The sequence below is a fragment of the Sander lucioperca genome, chromosome 5, assembly GCF_008315115.2.
Source record: "Sander lucioperca isolate FBNREF2018 chromosome 5, SLUC_FBN_1.2, whole genome shotgun sequence".
In the NCBI taxonomy this organism is placed as follows: domain Eukaryota; kingdom Metazoa; phylum Chordata; class Actinopteri; order Perciformes; family Percidae; genus Sander; species Sander lucioperca.
Genome location: NC_050177.1, coordinates 13,925,240 through 13,947,168, shown reverse-complemented (window position 1 = coordinate 13,947,168; position 21,929 = coordinate 13,925,240). Strand labels below are relative to the sequence as shown.

Here is a 21,929-nt window from a genome sequence, read left to right as displayed (position 1 = left end):
ATAACCAAAACCAAATCAAAATCAAATACATCACTTCACTGCCTTCCAAAAGAAAAAGTCGCTGACAAGTGGATGGATTTTATTTTTGGAGACTTGCTTCAACCTGTGCCAAGTCAGGCTTTTCGGCTAGCTAGCCAACTTTGAACTGCACATTTTTCACTGCAGTTCGTACTGAATCAGGGGCTATATGATGCTGGAGTCACTTCCAAACTACTATTGATGAAAGGATCCATTCCCACTATTCGGGACCCTCTCCCAAGCATTGAAATGGTGAGTAAAAACAATTTTATAACGTAGATTACCAGCTAACTGAGTTGATAATTTCGTTTTTCCTAATGGTTGGTTAGCTGGCTCTGGCACCGCTAGCTAACGTACGGTTTATCTCTGTGTGTGGGGGGTGGTGACTGTGTACATTATGTACTAAGTTAACTGTATAGTAACGTTAGCTACACAGAAAACAACAGTGATGTCGCCTAATATTTTAGTTTGTTTGTAATATTGTTAATCTCGGGCCAAGAGGAAACTATAGATACTATGTGATTGATTGTGTGAGTGCATCACATCGTCTTTTAGCAAGATGGCGGAGCGCGTATACTCAGCAAATAATCTTTGCGATAATCTTTTATAAACAATATAAATAAAGGATTACATTATTGATATACATGACCGATTCTGTGCAATGCATCCCTGGCTTGCCAACCCTTTAACTGTTTAGTGTTACTTGCCTCATCAAAGTGCCTTCTTTTGTCATTTACGTTATAGTAGATAGAGGGTGCTACCTCGCCATATATGTGTTTTTTCTTGGGTTCTGTTGCTGCTGGTCTCTGAGTTACCACACTTTTTGTTGTATGCCTACAATGAAAAATGAAATGTCTTATGACTTGCAATATTAACACGCTGTCTCCTTCCCATTAACTAACATATGTGAATTTATTCTTAGGGAGCCATTAGACCTGTTTCCCAGACCAGTGTAGCTCCCGGAGTATTGGCTGCTAGACTGACCCCCTTCCACAAAGATCTTTTGGAACCCAACTATCAAAGGACACTCTTCAGACTCGCGTCAGAAGCAGAGGTTAGTGAAATTGAATTTTTGTAAATGTTAGTTTACCTGTTGTTGCATTTTGTTTACATTTTTATTTATAAGCTGATAAGTCAAAAGTAATCATCTGAATAATTACTAGTAATAGTTATTCCCAAATTGTATATCTTTGAACCATATATTCCCATTGCAGTTGAAAGAGGGACAAAAAAGAGAAAAGAAATATGGGAGCCTTATCATTGAGACAGTGCATAATGTGGGCCGACATTTAACATTGATCTTAGAGGCTGTATAAAGATATCTTTTCATATGCACTACATGATAGGTATTTATGTCTCATGATAGTATTTTATGTTTGTTATTATTGCTATTTCAAATGAGCGACCTGGGGCCTATTTCACAAAACCAAGGTAAAGGATTAAGCCGGGATTTTCCCATTATCCTGGATGAATTTAGCCTTGACTCGGTTTCACGAAAGCGGAGGTACATAAATCACCATGGAGATTTATTCTTTGCAGCTAGCCTGCTCCCGACCAGGCTAACAGCCAGGATTTATTAATCCTGGAGCCTTTTCTGATCACCCAGCAGTGGTTTTACCAGGGGCGTAGGAATGAGTTTAACATTGGGGGGGACACATCGGAAACCTGACAGATCCGTTAATGGTTTGAACAGAAATATGTCATAAATTAACTACACTGCAAAACATTCACCAACATACTGTATTCTACTAAAAAGATACATTTGTAAAGATAAAAGAAAAGATAAAATTTTGAATGGCAGTAATTAACTGATAAATATCATCAATTTAATTGCAGGCCTAATCATCCAGTTTTGTAGATTAATAAATAACATATATTGATTAGGCCACTTCCTGTTCTGCTCCTGCGGCCTGGGGCCTGCGGCGTGAGCCGCGCAAATTCGTGAAGCGTTCCTCATTTTTATCGATTAGCTGTGATCGATTATGGTTTAAATGAGTTTGGGATGATTTATGGAGCAAAATAGCACTTCTGTGGCTGTTTGGCGCTACTGCAGTGCAGCAGAGCAGCAGAGAGCAGCAGAGAGCAGCAGGGTGGGAGCCTCTCAAACTTGGTTTAAAACTCTAAATATCTCTTTAAAACTTGTTATCTTTGTTTAAGAATCTTTGTCTGTTGAACAACTACAACAAAATCTCCCTTTTTGTCAGGAAAATTGCAAGGCTTGGACCCAAAATGCAGAGTAGAGGAATTTATTGAACAAATCTTACAACAAAAAGTGTCCAGAGGTAGGCAGGCACACATGAAGACAATCCAAAAGACATAAAGGCAAGGAAGTAAGACACAACAGTAAAACACAACACAAGACAATACACTAGAACCAATAGTATTGTATGCCGAAAAAAGTGGTGAAAGTCATAGTTTTGTCTGTCGTAAAAAGTAGAAAAACACATAGTATTGTATGTCGAAAAAAGTGGAAAAAGCCATAATATAGTATGTCAAAAAAAGTTGAAAAAGACAGTATGTCAAAAAAGTTGAAAAAGTCATAGTTTTGTATGTCGAAAAAAGTGAAAAAAGTCATAATATAGTATATCGAAAAAAGTTGAAAAAGACAAAGTATTGTATCTCGAAAAAGTTGAAAAGTCTTTGTATTGTATGCCATAAAAAGTGGTAAAAGTCATAGTATTGATGTCGAAAAAAGTTGAGAAAGTCATAGTATTGTATGTCGGAAAAAGTGGAAAAAGTCATAGTATTGTATGTCGGAAAAAGTGGAAAAAGTCATAGTATTGTATGTTGAAGAAAGTCATAGTATTGATGTCGAAAAAGGTTGAAAGACATAGTATTGTATGTCGAAAAAGTAGAAAAAGTCATAGTATTAATGTCGCATAATGTTGAAAAAGACAGTATTGTATGTCGAAAAAGTTGAAAAAGTCATAGTATTGTATGTCAAAAAAGTTGAAAAAGTCTTAGCATTGTATGCCGAAAAAAGTGGTAAAAGACATAGAATTGTATGTCGAAAAATGTTGAAAGACATAGTATTGTATGTCGAAAAATGTTGAAAGACATAGTATTGTATGTCGAAAAAGTCAAAAAAGTCATAGTATTGAATGTCGAAAAACGTTGAAAAAGTCAAAGTATATGTCGAAAAAGTTGCAAAAGACACAGTATTGATGTCGCATAATGTTGAAAGTCATAGTTTTGTATGTCGAAAAAAGTGGTAAAAGACAGTATTGTATGCTGAAAAAAGTGAAAAAAGTCATAATATAGTATGTCAAAAAAAGTGGTAAAAGTCATAGTATTGATGTCGAAAAACGTTGAGAAAGTCATAGTATTGATGTCGCATAATGTTGAAAAAGACAGTATTGTATGTCGAAAAAGTAGAAAAAGTTATAGTATTTAATGTCGAAAAAAGTTGAAAAAGTCAAAGTATATGTCGAAAAAGTTGAAAAAGACAGTATTGATGTCGCATAATGTTGAAAAAGACAGTATTGTATGTCAAAAAAGTTGAAAAAGTAATTGAAAAAGTTTTAGCATTGTATGCCGAAAAAAGTGGTAAAAGACATAGAATTGTACGTCGAAAAATGTTGAAAGACATAGTATTGTATGTCGAAAAAGTCATAGTATTGAATGTCGAAAAAAGTTGAAAAAGTCAAAGTATATGTCGAAAAAGTTGAAAAAGACGTATTGATGTCGCATAATGTTGAAAGTCATAGTTTTGTATGTCGAAAAAAGTGGTAAAGACAGTATTATGTCTAAAAAAGTCATAGTATTGATGTCGAAAATGTTGAAAGTCTTAGTATTGTATGCCGAAAAAAGTGGTAAAAGTCATAGTATTGATGTCGTAAAAGTTGAAAAAGTCTTAGTATTGTATGTTGAAAAAAGTGGTAAAAGTCATAGTATTGATGTCAAAAAAAGTTGAGAAAGTCATAGTATAATATGTCGGAAAAAGTCATAGTATTGTATGTCGAAAAAAGTGGAAAACGTCATGGTATTGATGTCGCATAATTTTGAAAAAGACAGTATTGTATGTCGAAGAAGTTGAAAAAGTCTTAGTATTGTATGCCGAAAAAAGTGGTTAAAGACATAGTATTGTATGTCGAAAAACGTTGAAAAAGTCAAAGTATATGTCGAAAAAGTTGCAAAAGACACAGTATTGATGTCGCATAATGTTGAAAGTCATAGTTTTGTATGTCGAAAAAAGTGGTAAAAGACAGTATTGTATGCTGAAAAAAGTGAAAAAAGTCATAATATAGTATGTCAAAAAAAGTGGTAAAAGTCATAGTATTGATGTCGAAAAAAGTTGAGAAAGTCATAGTATTGATGTCGCATAATGTTGAAAAAGACAGTATTGTATGTCGAAAAAGTAGAAAAAGTCATAGTATTTAATGTCGAAAAAAGTTGAAAAAGTCAAAGTATATGTCGAAAAAGTTGAAAAAGACAGTATTGATGTCGCATAATGTTGAAAAAGACAGTATTGTATGTCAAAAAAGTTGAAAAAGTAATTGAAAAAGTCTTAGCATTGTATGCCGAAAAAAGTGGTAAAAGACATAGAATTGTACGTCGAAAAATGTTGAAAGACATAGTATTGTATGTCGAAAAATTCATAGTATTGAATGTCGAAAAAAGTTGAAAAAGTCAAAGTATATGTCGAAAAAGTTGAAAAAGACGTATTGATGTCGCATAATGTTGAAAGTCATAGTTTTGTATGTCGAAAAAAGTGGTAAAGACAGTATTATGTCTAAAAAAGTCATAAAGTGGTAAAAGTCATAGTATTGATGTCGTAAAAGTTGAAAAAGTCTTAGTATTGTATGTTGAAAAAAGTGGTAAAAGTCATAGTATTGATGTCAAAAAAAGTTGAGAAAGTCATAGTATAATATGTCGAAAAAAGTGGAAAACGTCATGGTATTGATGTCGCATAATTTTGAAAAAGACAGTATTGTATGTCGAAGAAGTTGAAAAAGTCTTAGTATTGTATGCCGAAAAAAGTGGTTAAAGACATAGTATTGTATGTTGAAAAAGTAGAAAAAGTCATAGTATTGATGTCGAAAAAAGTCATAGTTTTGTATGTCGAAAAAAGTGGTAAAAGACAGTATTGTATGTCAAAAAAGTGGAAAAAGACAGTATTGAATGTCGAAAAAGTCATAGTATGTCGAAAAAGAAAAAGTCATAGTATTGTATGTCGAAAAAGTCATAGTTTTGTATGTCGAAAAAAGTAGTAAAAGACATAGGCCCTATTTCAGGTAGAAGGTTTAACAAACTCACTCACTCTAACCCTGATGTCTGAGTTGACTTACCCTGAGATGGGAAACTGAGTTTTTGGTTTCAGAACAGCTGATATGACTTGGTTCAATCAACTCAGAGTAGGTTCACCACCACAATAAAAAGGCAGCATGAATGGAGCCATGATTCTACGATTCACCATGGTAACAACCACAAACAAACGGGTCAGCGGAAATACTCATGCGCACATAGTGAGTTAAAAAAAAAGAGAATTTGCATGGGAGAAAATTGCTGAAGTAAATGCGTATATTCCAATGTAGTGTATATCATATTTAATCATAAGTATAGCCTAATATTACTGGTGAAATTGTATTGAACCTATACTCTATTTCATTTGGGTGACGAAAACTGCAGACGAAAAAGTCCTAGGCCTACTAATCCCATTCTGAGGCTGCAGCATCATCATTAACAGAATTATAATGCATCTTTTATTTCAAAGGGTTTACATCATTCACCAGCAATACTGTGGAACTCCTTTTAAAAACGTTTAAAACACGTTTCAGAGCGGCTTTACTAAAATGCTCCGCATCACCAATGTTGTAAAGACAAATGCCGTTTGCAAAAAAACGTAATGCGACACAAATAATCTGCTGGGATGTAAGAGCGTAGCTGGGTGACGTTAGTGATATGAGGACGGATAAGGTTATGTAACCTACTACATAACTGATAGACTAGGAAGAAAAACGATACCGCTCAAATAGGAAGTTATCTGAAAATTGAAATGTCGCGGCTTCAATATCATCTCCCGACGTATGTTTAACTCTCTGTGAAGTAAAGCAGCTTCTTCATCAATGGGATCGTAGACAAAAGGAAATGCCATGTTTTGAGAAATAAAATGTTTTATAGTTTGCCTAACACGGTTAATAAACCAACATATTTTTTTTTTTATTCATGCCGATAACAAACTGCTAAAATGCGCCTGATACAGACTGAATGAATGAATAAGGAAATGAAAGAGTGCTGTGTCAGAGGGAGGAGACTGAGAGAAACTTGAGGATTCTTGAAGAAAACCTGCTCCCTACCAGGTTAGGTTCACAGGCTCAGTTACCATAGTAACTGACTCTGAGGTGAAGTTACCTACTATGTATGTCAAATAAAGTGGTAAAAGATATTGTATGTCGAAAAAAGTGGAAAAAGTCATAATATATGTCGAAAAAAGTGGAAAAAGTCATGTCAGAAAAAGTGTAAGAAGTCATAGTATTGATGTCAAAATATTTTGAAAAAGACAGTATTGTATGTCGAAAAAGTGGAAAAATACAGTATTTTATGTCGAAAAAAGTGTAAAAGTCATAGTATATGTCGGAAAAAGTGGAAAAAGTCATAGTATTGTATGTCGAAAATGTGGAAAAAGTCATAGTATTGTATGTTGAAAAGTGAAAAAAGTCATAGTATTGTATGTCAAAAAAGTGGAAAGTCGTAGTATATGTCAGAAAAAGTGTAAGAAGTCATAGTATTGATGTCAAAACATTTTGAAATAGTCATAGTATTGTATGTTGAAAAAAGTGGAAAAAGTCAGTATTGATGTCGAAAAAAGTTTTAAGAAGTCATAGTCTTGTATATCGAAAAAAGTGGAAAAAGACACTATTGTATGCCGTTTGGCGCTACTGCGGCGCAGCAGAGCAGCAGATTGGGAGCCTCTTAAACATAAACTAAATTCTCCTGGAATTTAGACTTTTTGTCAGGAAACTTGCGAGGCTTGGACCCAAAATGCAGAGTTGAGGAATTTATTGAACAAAAAGTGTCCACAGGTAGGCTGGCACACACGAAAACATTCCCAAAGCCAAAAAGGCAAGGAAGCAAGACAAGACAGCTAGATGCAACAGCAAGACATGACACAAGACAATACACTAGACACTAATCCGACTCGAGACAAAGACAGCACAGAACACAAAACACAAGGCAGGACGTAAAACAAGACACAACAGGAGAGAGAAACTACAAAATATTTATTATATAAAAATTGGAAAAACTTGATATTTCCAGGGGATTATTGTTCAGACTGACCATGACTATTCCCGTGTTAAATATTAAGAGTTTTTAATGTATAGCTTTAAAATCAATTTAAGCTGCAAGCAGCGCTTGCACCTCCTTGCACTTTGGGGTACCTGGCGGATGCCGCTCCTTGCAACCGTGCATTTGCGTGGCACTGTAAATCATAACCAATCAAAAAGGAACTTTTTGCTGAGTTAAATAATACCTCACAAGAGTCTACCTTAAACGCTTCAAAAGTTATGAAAGGGGGCGTGGCCTAAGTGTGGGAGTGGTTAAAGTATAGGTGCCGGCTTAATATCAATGTAGACCACACATTTTAAGATTCATGTTAATCGGATGATGTTTGTTATATAAGCTGATTTCCTGTTGCCAGCAGGGGGCGGTATAACCAAAAGTCAATATTGGCCTCTAGATGTCCTCAGGCCTGGACTCTTGTTGATTGTGGGAAATTTCAAGCAGAATGGACAATGTGCACTCTAGTTATAGCCACTTTCTCGTTCATCGCTAAACACTCAAAATGGTGGCTATGCCACGCCCACATTGTCTAACTTTCATCTTTGAGGTGTTGAGATGGAACAGGCCAAATTTGAAGTCCATCGGATGAAATCTCTAGGAGGAGTTCGTGAAAGTATAGCACCTATAGTTTTGGGCCTACTTCCTGTTGCCACTAGGGGGCGCTATGACTTTGAGTAAATACATATTATACTATGACTTTATCACTTTTTTTACATTATACAATACTGTCTTTTTTACGAAATTTTTTTTTCTTTATATGTAACCAAACACACACACACATATATATATATATATATATATACAAAACCAAACCCACATATATACAACCAAACACATATATACAACCAAACACACATATATATAACCAAACACACACATATATAGAACCAAGCACACATATATAACCAAACGTATATAACCAAAAACAGACAAACATATATAACCAAACACACATATATATAACCAAACATATAACCAAAACCACAAACAAACATGTATAACCAAAACCACATATATAACCAAACACAGACAAACGTATATAACCAAACATATATAACCAAAACCACAGACAAACGTATATAACCAAACATATATAACCAAAACCACAGACAAACATATATAACCAACACATAACCAAACACATAACCAGACATATATAACCAAACATATATAACCAAACACAGTTAACCAAACATACACTCACCTTGAAGATTATTAGGAACACCCTACTAATAGCGTGTTTGACCCCCTTTTGCCTTCAGAACTGCCTTAATTCTTCGTGGCATTGATTCAACAAGGTGCTGGAAGCATTCTCTAGAAGTGTTGGCCCATATTGATAGGCTAGCATCTTGCAGTTGATGGAGATTTGTGGGATGCACATCCAGGGCACGAAGCTCCTGTTCCACCACATCCCAAAGATGTTCTATTGGGTTATCTGGTGACTGTGGGGGCCATTTTAGTACGGTGAACTCATTGTCATGTTCAAGAAACCAATTTGAAATGATTTGAGCTTTGTGACATGGTGCATTATCCTGCTGGAAGTAGCCATCAGAGGATGGGTACATGGTGGTCATAAAGGGATGGACATGGTAAGAAACAATGCTCAGGTAGGCTATGGCATTTAAACGATGCCCAATTGGTACTAAGGGGCCTAAAGTGTGCCAAGAAAACATCCCCCACACCATTACACCACCACCACCAGCCTGCCCAGTGGTAACAAGGCATGACGGATCCATGTTCTCATTCTGTTTACGCCAAATTCTGACTGTACCATCTGAATGTCTCAACAGAAATCGAGACTCATCAGACCAGGCAACATTTTTCCAGTCTTGAAAGATCCAATTTTGGTGAGCTTGTGCAAATTGTAGCCTCATTTTCCTGTTTTTAGTGGAGATGAGTGGTACCCGGTGGGGTCTTCTGCTGGTGTAGCCCATCCGCCTCAAGGTTGTGTGTGTTGTGGCTTTACAAATGCTTGGCTGCATACCTTGGTTGTAACGAGTGGTTATTTGAGTCAAAGTTGATCTTCTATCAGCTGGAATTAGTCGGCCCACCTCTGACCTCTAGCATCAACAAGGCGTTTTCGCCCACAGGACTGCCGCATACTGGATGTTTTTCCTTTTTCAGACCATTCTTTGTAAACCCTAGAAATGGTTGTGCATGAAAATCCCAGTAACTGAGCAGATTGGAAAATACTCAAACCAGCCCTTCTGGCACCAACAACCATGCCACGCTCAAAGTTGCTTAGATCACCTTTCTTTCCCATTCTGACATTCAGTTTGGAGTTCAGGAGATTGTCTAGACCTGGACAACACCCCTAAATGCATTGAAGCAGCTTTCAAGTGATTGATTGATTAGATAATTGCATCAACGAAAAATTTAACAGGTGTTCCTAATAATCTTCAAGGTGAGTGTATATAACCAAACATATACCCAAACACAGACATAGATATAACCAAACACATATAACCAAGCATATATAACCAAACACATGTAGCCAAACATATATAACCAAACACATATAACCAAACATGTATAACCAAACATATATGATCAAAAACAGACAAACATATTTAACCAAAAGTATATAACTAAACACATATAACCAACCATACATAACCAAAACTACAGACAAGCATACTGTATATAACCAAGAAAGACCTCAACGGCGGAACAGGCAGAGGATGATGGCTGACTTAAGTGGAGCATCAAAACGGCTGGGAAGGCGGATGAAGGCTGCAGCAGGGATGGGTCTCCAGCCGTCTTGGACTCCATGCCACTGGACCCTGACCCAGACCTGCCAAGGACCGTGTGGTGGCTGTCTGTGCACCAGCCTCCCAACGTTAAACAACACCACGCACAGGCGTCCTCCACAAAGGAAATTCACCCTACCACCCTAGATAAAGTCCTATGGCGACCAGCAAGTGGCAATGGGAGCAGGTTTGTGTAGTCTGGAAGTCCCTAGTCATGAGCTGGTATATCAGGCGATGGGTGTCAGAGTCAGTCGCTGGGCTCTTGGAACGAGGCAGTAGAGCTCTTCGGCAGCTACACCCATGACTAAGCAGCCCTATTTAGGATCCGCTCTGCTTACCCCACATGGGGAAGGGGCTAGAAAAGGTGCCCTAAAAATAGCCTGCCTCATACCTCCCGACTGGATTACCGCGTCCAGAGGGAACACCTCATTTGCGGTCAGAAACAAAAGAAATTTAAATTTAATTTTGGAGCCTGGAATGTGCGCACTCTGATGGACAGCACCTCCAGTGACAGACCTGAGAGACGAACCGCCATCATTGCCAGAGAACTGCAGAGATGCCGGATTGATATAGCTGCTCTCTCCGAAACCCGACGGGCAGGTGAAGGGCAGCTGAAGGAGGAGAAAGGTGGCTACACTTTCTTCTGGAAAGGGAAGCCAGCCGATGATGCTAGAAACCATGGAGTTGGACTTGCCATCAAAAACCAGCTCGTCAACCACCTCTCCGAACTTCCTGTGGGGATCAGTGAGCGCCTCATGACCATCCATCTGGTGTTGGCCAACAACCAGACAGCGACAGTAATGAGCGCCTATGCCTACCCTAGACTCCGACGTGGAGGAAAAAGAAGTCTTCTACGCCTGCCTGGAAGAAACCCTGTCAAAAATCCCCAGGGAGGACAAGATCATCCTCCTTGGAGACTTCAATGCTAGGGTAGGCCGGGACCAACACCTCTGGAAGGGCACTATTGGCAAGGAGGGCATCGGTAACATCAGCTCCAATGGAGTGCTGCTTCTGAGTAAGTGAGCTCAGCACAACCTCGTCATCACCAACACTATCGACAGAAAAATAAATTCAAGGTATTTTGGAGGCACCCTCGCTCCAAGCAATGGCACCTCATTGACTATGTAATTGTAAGAGCAAGGGGCCGCTGTGATGTGAACATCACAAGGGCCATGATAGACTCTGACAACTGCTGGACAGACCACCACCTCATCCGATCCACAATGGCCATCAAACTTAAAAAGAGGAGGATTCCGAAGAAGCAGACCCGGCGAAGACTGAACCTAGACAGCCTGAATGAAACTGCCACCCAGCAGTTACTTCAGGACTCTCTCGAGGAAAGTCTTCAGCAAGAATATCCTGATAACATCGAAGAGCACTGGGGCCTTCTCAAACCAACCATCCATGACTCATGCGAATCCACCCTTGGGTATCAGTCCAGGAAACATCAGGACTGGTTTGATGTGTGGCAAAATTATATAACATGTGAAGCCAAAAGGGCAGCACACTCCAGAGCCAAGGCTGACATTCAGAGATTGATGAGGGAGCTCAAGAACAACTGGTGGACAGAAACGTCTTTAAAACTCCAGAAACTCACAGATTCAGGTGACCACAGGTTTTTTCAATGCCACTAAGGCTGTCTATGGCCCTAGCCACCGCGGCTTAAATCCCCTGCGCTCAAAAGATGGACAGACTCTTCTTAAAGACGACTCCATCAACACACGGAAGGAGCACTTTCAGGAACTTCTGAATCGTGACAGCTCAGCTGAACCAAACATCGCCGACCATATCCCGGAGAGTCCAATCAAAGAAGACATGGGGGAACCTCCTACCCTAACTGAGGTTCACAATGCCATCAGGAATCTCAGGAACAACAAGGCCGCTGGTCCTGATGGGATCCCCGTGGAGATCTTAAAGGAAGGAGGACCAAGGCTCTGGCACCACATTCACAATCTACTCGTCAAGGTCTGGGAAAGGGAAGAGCTCCCCTCAGAGCTCCGGGATGCCCAAATTGTTACCATATTCAAGAAAGGGGACAAGGCTGAATGTGGAAACTACATGGGCATCTCGCTCTTGTCAACAAAAGGCAAAATCCTTGCTCGTGTCCTCGCCAACCGCCTGCTACCACTATCTGAGGAGGTGCTCCCTGAATTACAGTGCGGCTTCCGCCCATCTAGGGGAACAACTGACATGATCTTTTCTGTTCGCCAACTATAAGAAAAGTGTCGGGAACAAGGACTGCCTCTGTACATGGCCTTTATAGACTTGACAAAGACCTTTGACTCCGTGGATCGTCAGGCACTGTGGAGCATACTATCAAACTATGGATGTCATGAAAAATACATCCGTGTACTGAGGCTACTGCATGATGGCATGTCAGCCACAGTGCTCAACAGTGGCTTTGAATCTGAGCCCTTTATTGTAGAAACTGGGGTCAAACAGGGATGTATCATTGCTCCCACCCTGTTTGCCATCTTCATTGCAGCCATACTCCACCTTACTGGTCAAGAGTTGCCACAGGGGATCCCAATCCTTTACAGGACTGACGGTAGGCTATTCAACCTTAACAGGTTCAAAGCCAAGAGCAAAGTCAGAAATACCACCATCATGGCGCTGCAATACGCCGATGATAACGCCATTGTAGCACACTCCCCTGAAGACCTCCAGGGCATCCTAAATGCCTTTGCCAAGGCATGCAGAGCCCTGGGTGTTAGGACCATATATATGACCCAGCACACAGAGATACACTATGGACACAGATAAGTAGTTCAAGTAATTTAATCAAGGTAAATACTCAGAGGAAGATGAACAATCGAGGCTGAGCTTGGAATTCCTGGGAATGGGTTGAAGCCCGAAGGAATCAGGCGATGGCAGATCCGACGAAAAACTAAACAAAAAAATCAAGTTAACTCAATTAAAAAAAGAAATTACATTAAATTCAACTTAAATCAAGTAAACTCAACTTAAAAAAAATCAAGTAAACTTAATTAAAAAAAGAAATTACATTAAGATCAACTTAAATCAAGTAAACTCAACTTCAAATATTCAAATAAAATCTACTTCAAAAAAATCAAGTAAACTCAATTTAAACATAAAAATATGTAAACTCAACCTCAGAAAATCTAGTAAACAATTTAAACACACACACCCACCCACCCCCCCACACACACCCACCCACACACACACACCCACCCACCCACCCCCCCACACACACCCACCCACCCACACCCCCCCCCCACACACACCCACCCACACACACCCCCACACCCACCCACACACAACCCCACACACACCCACACCCCGCCCACCCACCCACACATACCCCCCACACACACACACACACCCACCCCCCCACACACACCCACACACACCCACATTTTCGACATTCTATTCTTTGACTTTTTTACTTCTATCGACATAGTAAACTGACTTTTTTACTTCTTTTTACATACTGTACTATGACTTTTTTTCATCATACTGTACTATAACTTTTTTCGACATACTATACTGTGACATTTTTTGACATAATATTCTATGCCTTTTTTACATACTACAGTATGAGTTTTTTTCGACACACAATACTTTGACTTTTTTAACTTCTTTCAACATACTATACTATGACTTTTTTATTACTTTTTCATCATACCATACTATGACTTTTTTTGACATACTATACTATAACTTTTTTCGAAACACTATACTATGACTTTTATGACTTTTCAACATACTATTCTATGACTTTCGACTTCAGAAATATCTGTTTCTGACTTGTGTTGGTTTCTGGTTGCTTTACAACAGAATTCATAAATTGTGACTTTATATGACTTTTTTCGACATACTATACCATGACTTTTTTGAATTTTGTTGTCATATTATACTATGACTTTTTTGACTTTTTTCGTCATACTATACCATGACTTTTTTATGACTTTTTTCAACATACTATTCTGTCTTTTTTATGACTTTTTTCAACATACTAGTCTATGACATTTTCGACATACTATTCTGTTTTTTCGTCATACAATACTATGACTTTTTTACTTCTATCGACATAGTAAACTATGACTTTTTTACTTCTTTTGACATACTGTACTATGACTTTTTTCGTCATACTATACTATAACTTTTTTCGACATACTATACTATGACTTTTTTCGACATACTATTCTATGACTTTTGACATACTATAGTATGATTTTTTTCGACACAATACTTTGACTTTTTTAACTTCTTTCAACATACTATGCTGACTTTTTTATTACTTTTTCATCATACCATACTATGACTTTTTTGACTTTTTTCAACATGCTATACTATAACTTTTTTCGAAATACTATACTATGACTTTTTTCGACATACTATACTATGACTTTTATGACTTTTTTCAACATACTATTCTATGACTTTTTTATGAGTTTTGTCACACAATACTATGACTTTTTTAACTTCTTTCGACATACTATGCTATGACTTTTTTATTACTTTTTCGTCATACCATACTATGACTTTTTTATTACTTTTTCGTCATACCATACTATGACTTTTTTATTACTTTTTTTGACATGCTATACTATAATTCTTTTTCCTTTTCATCCATGTTCCACAGAGGGGAATTAGCTCAAATCATTGCTTTACAACCAAAACTATGAATTGTGACTTTTTATGACTTGTTTCGTCATGCTATACTATGATTTTTTTTTTATTTTTTTTTACTTTTGATCCATAGGCTACACAGGGGAATTAGTTCAAATGGTACAGCGCTCGCTTAGCATGCGAGAGGTAGCGGGATCGATGCCCGCATTCTCCAGAGGGCTTCAGAAACATCTCTGTTTCTGACTTGTGTTGGTTTCTGGTTGCTTTACAACACAATTCATAAATTGTGACTATTTTCGACATACTATACTGACTTTTTTCGACATACTATACTATGACTTTTTTGACTTTTTTCCTCATACTATACTATGACTTTTTTATGACTTTTTACAACATACTGTACTATGACCTTTTCATGACTTTTTTATGACTTTTTTCAACATACTATTCTATGACTTTTTATGACTTTTTTCGACATATTATACTATAACTTTTTTCAAAATACTATACTATGACTTTTTTCATCATACTATACTATGACCTTTTTATGACTTTTCACATTTTATACTATGATTTTTTTTTTTACTTTTGATCCATATGTCACAGGCCCATATGTTGGTTTCTGGTTGCTTTACAACACAATTCATAAATTATGACTTTTTTCGTCATACTATACTATGACTTTCTATGACTTTTTTCAACATACTATACTATGACTTTTTCGACATACTGTTGTTTTTTCGTCATACAATACTATGACTTTTTCACTTTTTTCGACATACTATACTATGACTTTTTTCGACATACTATTCTATCACTTTTTTGACATACTATAGTATGTTTTTTTGTCACACAATACTATGACTTTTTTAACTTTCGACATACTATGCTATGACTTTTATTACTTTTTCGTAATACTATACTATGACTTTTTTATTACTTTTTCGTCATACCATACTATGACTTTTTTATTACTTTTTTCGACATACTATACCATGACTTTTTTGAATTTTGTTGTCATACTATACTATGAATTTTTTTTCTTTTTTCAACATACTATTCTATGACTTTTTTCGACCTATTATACTATAACTTTTTTCAAAATACTATACTATGACTTTTTTCATCATACTATACTATGACCTTTTTATGACTTGTTTTTTTAAATTTGGATCCATATGTCACACAGGGGAATTAGCTCAAATGGTAGAGTGCTTGCTTAGCATGCGAGAGGTAGCGGGATCGTTACCCGCATTCTCCAGAGGGCTTCAGAAACATCTCTGTTTCTGACTTGTGTTGGTTTCTGGTTGCTTTACAACAGAATTCATAAATTATGACTTTTTTCGTCATACTATACTATGACTTTCTATGACTTTTTTCGACATACTATACTATGACTTTTTTATGACTTTTTACAACATACTGTACTATGACCTTTTCATGACTTTTTTATGACTTTTTTCAACATACTATTCTATGACTTTTTATGACTTTTTTCGACATATTATACTATAACTTTTTTCAAAATACTATACTATGACTTTTTTCATCATACTATACTATGACCTTTTTATGACTTTTCACATTTTATACTATGATTTTTTTTTTTACTTTTGATCCATATGTCACAGGCCCATATGTTGGTTTCTGGTTGCTTTACAACACAATTCATAAATTATGACTTTTTTCGTCATACTATACTATGACTTTCTATGACTTTTTTCAACATACTATACTATGACTTTTTCGACATACTATTCTGTTTTTTCGTCATACAATACTATGACTTTTTCACTTTTTTCGACATACTATTCTATCACTTTTTTGACATACTATAGTATGAGTTTTTTCGACACAATACTTTGACTTTTTTAACTTCTTTCAACATACTATACTATAACTTTCTCTGGTTCTGACTTCTGTTGGTTTCTGGTTGCTTTACAACACAATTCATGAATTGTGACTTTTTTATGACTTTTTTCAACATACTATTCTATGACTTTTTTCGATACACAATATTTTGACTTTTTTAACTTCTTTCGACATACCATACTATGACTTTTTTATTACTTTTCGTCATACCATACTATGACTTTTTTATTACTTTTTTGACATGCTATACTATAATTCTTTTTCCTTTTCATCCATGTTCCACAGAGGGGAATTAGCTCAAATCATTGCTTTACAACCAAAATTATGAATTGTGACTTTTTATGACTTTTTTTCGACATACTATACTATGACCTTTTTATAACTTGTTTCGTCATGCTATACTATGATTTTTTTACTTTTGATCCATAGGCTGCACAGGGAATTAGCTCAAATGGTAGAGCGCTCGCTTAGCATGCGAGAGGTAGCGGGATCGATGCCCACATTCTCCAGACGGCTTCAGAAACATCTCTGTTTCTGACTTGTGTTGGTTTCTGGTTGCTTTACAACACAATTCATAAATTGTGACTATTTTCGACATACTATACTGACTTTTTTATGACTTTTTTCGACATACTATACTATGACTTTTTTGACTTTTTTCCTCATACTATACTATGACTTTTTTCAACATACTATACTATGACCTTTTCATGACTTTTTATGACTTTTTTCAACATACTATTCTATGACTTTTTGACTTTTTTCGACATATTATACTATAACTTTTTTCAAAATACTATACTATGACTTTTTTCATCATACTATACTATGACCTTTTTATGACTTTTCACATTTCATACTATGATTTTTTTTTTTACTTTTGATCCATATGTCACAGGCCCATATGTTGGTTTCTGGTTGCTTTACAACACAATTCATAAATTATGACTTTTTTCGTCATACTATACTATGACTTTCTATGACTTTTTTCAACATACTATACTATGACTTTTTCGACATACTATTCTGTTTTTTCGTCATACAATACTATGACTTTTTCACTTTTTTCGACATACTATTCTATCACTTTTTTGACATACTATAGTATGAGTTTTTTCGACACAATACTTTGACTTTTTTAACTTCTTTCAACATACTATACTATAACTTTCTCTGGTTCTGACTTCTGTTGGTTTCTGGTTGCTTTACAACACAATTCATGAATTGTGACTTTTTTATGACTTTTTTCAACATACTATTCTATGACTTTTTTCGATACACAATATTTTGACTTTTTTAACTTCTTTCGACATACCATACTATGACTTTTTTATTACTTTTCGTCATACCATACTATGACTTTTTTATTACTTTTTTTGACATGCTATACTATAATTCTTTTTCCTTTTCATCCATGTTCCACAGAGGGGAATTAGCTCAAATCATTGCTTTACAACCAAAATTATGAATTGTGACTTTTTATGACTTTTTTCGACATACTATACTATGACCTTTTTATAACTTGTTTCGTCATGCTATACTATGATTTTTTTTACTTTTGATCCATAGGCTGCACAGGGGAATTAGCTCAAATGGTAGAGCGCTCGCTTAGCATGCGAGAGGTAGCGGGATCGATGCCCACATTCTCCAGACGGCTTCAGAAACATCTCTGTTTCTGACTTGTGTTGGTTTCTGGTTGCTTTACAACACAATTCATAAATTGTGACTATTTTCGACATACTATACTGACTTTTTTATGACTTTTTTCGACATACTATACTATGACTTTTTTGACTTTTTTCCTCATACTATACTATGACTTTTTTCAACATACTATACTATGACCTTTTCATGACTTTTTTATGACTTTTTTCAACATACTATTCTATGACTTTTTGACTTTTTTCGACATATTATACTATAACTTTTTTCAAAATACTATACTATGACTTTTTTCATCATACTATACTATGACCTTTTTATGACTTTTCACATTTCATACTATGATTTTTTTTTTTACTTTTGATCCATATGTCACAGGCCCATATGTTGGTTTCTGGTTGCTTTACAACACAATTCATAAATTATGACTTTTTTCGTCATACTATACTATGACTTTCTATGACTTTTTTCAACATACTATACTATGACTTTTTCGACATACTATTCTGTTTTTTCGTCATACAATACTATGACTTTTTCACTTTTTTCGACATACTATTCTATCACTTTTTTGACATACTATAGTATGAGTTTTTTCGACACAATACTTTGACTTTTTTAACTTCTTTCAACATACTATACTATAACTTTCTCTGGTTCTGACTTCTGTTGGTTTCTGGTTGCTTTACAACACAATTCATGAATTGTGACTTTTTTATGACTTTTTTCAACATACTATTCTATGACTTTTTCATGACTTTATGACTTTTTTCAACATACTATTCTATGACTTTTTATGACTTTTTTCGACATATTATACTATAACTTTTTTCAAAATACTATACTATGACTTTTTTCATCATACTATACTATGACCTTTTTATGACTTTTCACATTTTATACTATGATTTTTTTTTTTTACTTTCGATCCATATGTCACAGGCCCATATGTTGGTTTCTGGTTGCTTTACAACACAATTCATAAATTATGACTTTTTTCGTCATACTATACTATGACTTTCTATGACTTTTTTCAACATACTGTACTGACTTTTTCGACATACTATTCTGTTTTTTCGTCATACAATACTATGACTTTTTCACTTTTTTCGACATACTATACTATGACTTTTTTCGATATACTATTCTATCACTTTTTTGACATACTATAGTATGAGTTTTTTTGTCACACAATACTATGACTTTTTGAACTTCTTTCGACATACTATGCTATGACTTTTTTATTACTTTTTCGTCATACCATACTATGACTTTTTTATTACTTTTTCGTCATACCATACTATGACTTTTTTATGACTTTTTTCGTCATGCTATACTATAATTTTTTTTCTTTTCATCCTTGTTCCACAGAGGGGAATTAGCTCAAATAGTTGCTTTACAACCAAAACTGTGAATTGTGACTTTTTATGAATTTTTTCGTAATACTGTACTATGATTTTTTATTTTATTTTGAACCATACGTTACACAGGGGAATTAGCTCAAATGGTAGAGCGCTCGCTTAGCATGCGAGAGGTAGCGGGATCGATGCCCGTATTCTCCAGAGGGCTTCAGAAACATCTCTGTTTCTGACTTGTGTTGGTTTCTGGTTGCTTTACAACACAATTCATAAATTGTGACTATTTTCGACATACTATACTGACTTTTTTCGATATACTATACTATGACTTTTTTGACTTTTTTCCTCATACTATACTATGACTTTTTTATGACTTTTTTCAACATACTGTACTATGACCTTTTCATGACTTTATGACTTTTTTCAACATACTATTCTATGACTTTTTATGACTTTTTTCGACATATTATACTATAACTTTTTTCAAAATACTATACTATGACTTTTTTCATCATACTATACTATGACCTTTTTATGACTTTTCACATTTTATACTATGATTTTTTATTTTATTTTGAACCATACGTTACACAGGGGAATTAGCTCAAATGGTAGAGCGCTCGCTTAGCATGCGAGAGGTAGCGGGATCGATGCCTGCATTCTCCAGAGGGCTTCAGAAACATCTCTGTTTCTGACTTGTGTTGGTTTCTGGTTGCTTTACAATTCAATTCATAAATTGTGACTATTTACGACATACTATACTGACTTTTTTCGATATACTATACAATGACTTTTTTGACTTTTTTCCTCATACTATACTATGACTTTTTTATGACTTTTTTCAACATACTATTCTATGACTTTTTATGACTTTTTTCAACATACTATTCTATGACTTTTTATGACTTTTTTCGACATACTATACTATGACTTTTTTCGATATACTATTCTGTTTTTTCGTCATACAATACTATGACTTTTTCACTTTTTTCGACATACTATACTATGACTTTTTTCGATATACTATTCTATCACTTTTTTGACATACTATAGTATGAGTTTTTTTGTCACACAATACTATGACTTTTTGAACTTCTTTCGACATACTATGCTATGACTTTTTTATTACTTTTTCGTCATACCATACTATGACTTTTTTATTACTTTTTCGTCATACCATACTATGACTTTTTTATGACTTTTTTCGTCATGCTATACTATAATTTTTTTTCTTTTCATCCTTGTTCCACAGAGGGGAATTAGCTCAAATAGTTGCTTTACAACCAAAACTGTGAATTGTGACTTTTTATGAATTTTTTCGTAATACTGTACTATGATTTTTTATTTTATTTTGAACCATACGTTACACAGGGGAATTAGCTCAAATGGTAGAGCGCTCGCTTAGCATGCGAGAGGTAGTGGGATCGATGCCCGTATTCTCCAGAGGGCTTCAGAAACATCTCTGTTTCTGACTTGTGTTGGTTTCTGGTTGCTTTACAACACAATTCATAAATTGTGACTATTTTCGACATACTATACTGACTTTTTTCGATATACTATACTATGACTTTTTTGACTTTTTTCCTCATACTATACTATGACTTTTTTATGACTTTTTTCAACATACTGTACTATGACCTTTTCATGACTTTATGACTTTTTTCAACATACTATTCTATGACTTTTTATGACTTTTTTCGACATATTATACTATAACTTTTTTCAAAATACTATACTATGACTTTTTTCATCATACTATACTATGACCTTTTTATGACTTTTCACATTTTATACTATGATTTTTATTTTTATTTTTGATCCATATGTCACAGGCCCATATGTTGGTTTCTGGTTGCTTTACAACACAATTCATAAATTATGACTTTTTTCGTCATACTATACTGTTTTTTCGTCATACAATACTATGACTTTTTCACTTTTTTCGACATACTATACTATGACTTTTTTCGATATACTATTCTATCACTTTTTTGACATACTATAGTATGAGTTTTTTTGTCACACAATACTATGACTTTTTGAACGTCTTTCGACATACTATGCTATGACTTTTTTATTACTTTTTCGTCATACCATACTATGACTTTTTTATTACTTTTTCGTCATACCATACTATGACTTTTTTATTACTTTTTTCGACATTCTATACCATGACTTTTTTGAATTTTGTTGTCATACTATACTATGAATTTTTTTACTTTTTTCAACATACTATTCTATGACTTTTTATGACTTTTTTCGACGTATTATACTATAACTTTTTTCAAAATACTATACTATGACTTTTTTATGACTTTTTTCAACATACTATACTATGACCTTTTCATGACTTTTTTATGACTTTTTTCAACATACTATTCTATGACTTTTTATG

The 21,929-nt window shown here is 35.2% G+C and overlaps 1 non-coding gene and 1 pseudogene across 1 annotated transcript; both read left to right on the top strand.

The window, feature by feature from the left end:
* Positions 1-577: 577 nt before the first annotated feature.
* LOC116057177 lies at positions 578-12,812 on the top strand (annotated as a pseudogene).
* A 6,853-nt stretch (positions 12,813-19,665) lies between these two features.
* trnaa-agc lies at positions 19,666-19,738 on the top strand. Its single transcript has one exon. It is a non-coding gene; the product is annotated as a tRNA-Ala (tRNA).
* Positions 19,739-21,929: the final 2,191 nt, after the last annotated feature.